Source organism: Lupinus angustifolius, chromosome LG09 (genome assembly GCF_001865875.1).
Source record: "Lupinus angustifolius cultivar Tanjil chromosome LG09, LupAngTanjil_v1.0, whole genome shotgun sequence".
Taxonomy (NCBI): Eukaryota; Viridiplantae; Streptophyta; class Magnoliopsida; order Fabales; family Fabaceae; genus Lupinus; species Lupinus angustifolius.
Genome location: NC_032017.1, coordinates 11,429,925 through 11,434,853, shown reverse-complemented (window position 1 = coordinate 11,434,853; position 4,929 = coordinate 11,429,925).

Sequence of the window (4,929 nt, the reverse complement as noted above, 5' to 3'; positions counted from 1 at the left end):
CAAGAATCCTCTGACTTCTTTCTCTGTCTTTGGGGCTGGCATCTCGGCGATGGCACTGATTTTTTCAGGATCAACTTCTATGCCTTTCTGACTAACAATGAAGCCCAAGACTTTGCCAGATTTCACTCCGAAGCTGCATTTATTTGGGTTCAATTTGAGCTGATACTTTCGTAATCTCTCAAAGAGCTTTCGCAGATTGGGGACATGCTCCTCTTCCGATTTGGATTTGCAAATGATATCGTCGACATAGACCTCGATCTCCTTGTGCATCATATCATGAAAAATGGCGATCATGGCCCTTTGATAGGTGGCCATAGCATTTTTTAACCCGAATGGCATCACGAGATAGCGGAAGGTACCCCATGGGGTAATGAAGGTTGTTTTATCTATATCTTCCGGAGCCATCTTAATCTGGTGGTACCCGGAGTATCCGTCCATGAATGAGAATAAAGCATGATCGGCTGTACTATCGACTAGAACATCGACGTGTGGCACAGGGAAGTCATCCTTTGGACTGGCCCGATTAAGGTCTCTATAGTCAACACATATCCGGAGTTTCCCTCCTTTCTTTGGCACTGCAACTATGTTGGCCACCCATTCGGGGTACGTAGAGACTGTCACGAACTTGGCCTCCAACCATTTTTCCACCTCCTCTTTGACTCTTAAGGATACGTCTGGCCTCATCCTTCGTAGTTTTTGTTTTACCGGTTTAGAGTCTTCCTTTAGTGGCAGTTTGTGTTCCACTAAATTTCGATCTAGACCTGGCATCTCCTCATATGACCAAGCGAATACATCCTTGTATTCATGTAGAAGCGCGATGAGTTTTCCTTGCTCAGTTCTATCCATGATTGTGCCTACCCGAACCTCCTTCTTTTCTTTCTCTGTACCCAGATTCACCAATTCGACGGGTTCCCCATGAGGCTGGATTTCTTGGCTTTCTTGTTTGACTAACCTCAGCAATTCTGGTGACGCTTCGCAGTCTTCATCACTGTCACCTTCCTCTGTTTGATTTATCGGGTGATCAAAACTTGGCAAGTGATTATTAATGATGTCATTAGATATAGATTTGATGTCAGATCTGCATTATGGTTTATTGGTTTATATCAGGTTAATTTATTGATTTGTTTAGGCAGAAAGTGCAATATAAAATTGTTCAAGAAATGGAATGAAATGCGATGGTTTGTTTTATTAGAAATCACACTGATGAAAGTAAAAACATGCCCTTATTAACACGAGATCCAAATGCCCAGGGCTAGGCAAATGGTGACCAAACAAGTTTAGAAATGTTAAAACATTTTCAATTACATTGGCCCATAAATACAGCTAGCAACATCCTTTCTGGTCCAATTGTCCAAGATCATGCCTGGAGGGCACTGGTACACCTGACTGAAATCATCATCTAGCTGGTCTTCACTCATCATTGCAATCAATTTCTATTCTGGGAAGCCTGCACTCACAAAACTCTGACTGATGTGGGGGATGGGAATCCTTCTGCTATTATTTCTGTAATGCCCCGGACGAGTGGTACTTCTCTTCTTTTCCTCTGCCAGTCGGTCCTCATCAGCTTTGCTGGGTTTATAGCCCAATCCATATCGACCATTATTAATTGGGAGGGTTATGGTGTTTTCAATCCCCTGACTGCATCTCCCCAAACCTTTTCCTGGCTGGAATCCTTTCTTTAGCATGACCCTCGCCATGTTAATGGAGACATTAGAGGGCGGCGGATTGAGTTTAGGATGTCCTCTCCTATTAGAAGAAGCACTTGCAATTTCTAACGCCCGGAAAGAAGACTCCAAAGCTTCAGTGTCAGCTTCTATGTATGGGGTATCACTAAGCTGAGACACCAGAATGTCTTCTTCACCCATGATGGTTATCAACTTGCCCCCGCGATAAACTTCACCTTTTGATGCAATGAGGAAGGTATAGCGCCGATGGAATGGATCCATGGCCTTCCCAACAGACAGCTGAACGACGAATTGATATCCATGACCTGAAAGAGGATCTAGAAAGTACACGGCCCAATTTTCACGGGTAGCTCAATTTCTCCCAGCACGTCCCGTCGGGCTCCATCGAAGGCTCGAACGACTGTTGAACTGGGTTTTATGGCTGAATCGTCCACTCGTAATTTGGACAATGTCCTCTTGCTTATCACATTGAGTGATGCGCCATTGTCTATCAATACTCGTCCTATTACAAAGTCTTCGTACATGATGGAGATGTGGAGAGGATGAGTGTGCCCTGTTCCTTCATTCGGTATTTCCACATTACTGAAGGAGATAAAGTTGTCAAATGGAGGGATCTCAACCCGTGCCGCTCCAGAATTGGTATCTACAGGCTTATCAACTTTTTCTTTGCCTTTAGACACATTGATGACTTTACTGGCTATCTCCACAGGGCTATAAACCCTTCCGCTTCTTGTCATATTTCCCACCCCGGCCAAGTGGACAACTTCATTTGTTGGAACTGGCATTTTTCCGACTTCTTCCCGATACTTCCAAGGGACGGCTCTGTCTGATTGATATGGGAATGGACTCGGTTGTCTTGCTACCTCATGACCCATATTTCTCAAATGAGGCGCCCATCGGGGCGGAGCTGCATATGATGGTGTGCCAGTAGGTATGTTGAATACTGGTACAAACTTCCTTATAATGACCGGACTCTAACTTTCCTCGTCTTTTTCAATGACACATATGTCAGAACATTCATTTCGCCTTCCGATCCTCAATAACCGGGAGTCCAATAATTCTTGTATCGATGACCTGAACTTCGAACATTCTTCTATGTTATGGTCTGTAGTCCCATGTAGCATGCAAACGTCACCTCCATGTTGACCATCTTGCGTACACTTCATCAGACCTCTTTTGCACATCTCCAAAAATATGATCTTTAGGGGTGTCTTTATGTCTTCCACCCTGTCAATAATAGTGTCTGCCTCATCCCACTCTAAGACATTCACCCCCTGGTTCCCATGATTGGGCAAAGGGTTGTTTGTGATGGTGGGAACATCGTCTTTGAATTTCAATCATCCGGAATCGATAAGATCCTGCACTCTGTGTTTTAATGCCTTACAAGTTTCGATTGAATGCCCCACTACTCCCGAATGGTAAGCACAATTGACATTGGGGTTGTACCATGCGGCCATAGTATTTGGGACTCTTCCTAGAATGGGTGCTAGGATGCGCTCTGTTTGTAAGGTGGCGAATAGTTCGGCATAGGTCATAGGGATAGGGTCAAAAGTCCTTCTTTCCTGAGCTTGGTATTGCGCGGGTGGATGATGGTTTTGGGCTTGGTTATTTGGTTGGTAGTTAGGCCTAGGTGGTCGGGGTTGATAGAGGTTTGGTTGTGGTTGGTTGTATTGAAAGGTTGTGTTTTCTTGAAGTGGTGGGCGGTTGTGGTTAATGTAGGCTATTGGTTGGTATGGGATCTGGTATGTGTTTTGCGGGCTCGGTTGGTATGGTGTTTGGTTGTGTTGAGGGCGGTGTGTATATGAACGGGGATTGTTGTTTATCTTGTTTGATGTCTTTTGGGGTTCTCCGGCTATGTAATGGGCTTCGGTTTCCTTTTTCTTCATGTAGTTGGGCCTTTTGGGCTCTCCGGTTTGTTCAGCGGCAATCTTTCCCGTTTTCATGTTTTGCTCGATTTTGTCTCCTACTCTGATCAATGAATTGAAATCAGATGTATTATTCCCAATCATCTTGTCGAAGAAAGGGTTAGGGAGAGTATTGATGAAGATAGTGATCTGCTCTTCTTCCTCCAGACGGGGTAAGACTTGTGAGGCCACTCCTCTCCATCTCTGTGCATATTCCCTGAATGATTCACTTGCCGGTTTCGTCATGTTTTGAAGCTTGTTGCGGTCCGGCGCAGAGTCCTCATTGAATTTGTACTGCCTTATGAAGGCATTGGAAAGATCCAGGAAGGTCTTAATGTGCTTGCTTTCGAGGCGAATGTACCATGAAGTGGCGATCCCCACAAGGCTGTCTTGAAAGCAATGAATGAGCAGCTTATCATCACTATGGTACGCTGACATTTTCCGGGCGTACATATGAAGATGGCTCTTCGGGCATGTACTCCCATCATACTTTTCGAATTCGGGAACCTTGAATTTAGGAGGAAGAACGACATCTGGGACCAGACACATTTCAAAAGCGTTCTTTAAATCGGGGCAGTTAGCCCCCTCCACATCCTTAAGCCTTTCATTAATGATGTCCCACATTTCATCTTCCTTCCCCTTCCCTTTATCATCGCGCTGAGTGTCTTTACTAGTTTGATGTCCGGCAGTGCTTCTATCATTCTTCGGACCATGGTAGTTAGGATCGTCATCCGAGTCATGTTGGTCGGTGTGTTGTGAGTTCTCTTTGTTTGACGAGGTATGTCCTTGTGATGCACCCTGGTGCTTAGAGGCAGACTCTTGGTTATGCCCTCCTTCATTGGCATTACGTGCGGATTGGGCCCGCTTATCTGCTGCAGAAGAATTTCCAGATGCCATTTCTTGCTGCATGGCTACCATCATTCTCATCATTAGTGCTATTTGCTCTTTCAGCTCAACCACCTCGGGATTCCCTCCATTAGTAGCTTCCTGGTCGGCCATGGTCTTTGTTTTTGATCGGGTATTGTAAGGATGTTGGTGCGCAATGATTACAGAACCTGAGTTATTTTGAAAAATAAAAAGTTGAAAAATAAATGATAAAAATGAAAGCAAAAAAGATTTCTTTGTCTTCGAGAGGCTTGGTATAGTAAGACATCTTGACCCGCATTTGCTGACTACGAGGCGCACCCCAATAGTTTCTCTTGCGTTGATGACAATACTCAGAGGAAACTCTAGGCTTCGGACCTTGCCTGCATCTAGGCTTATTCTCTCATTGTGGATCACTATCATTAAACATCTTGTGTCCTTATCCTGTCCTCATCCTCCTCCTTATCCTATCCTCA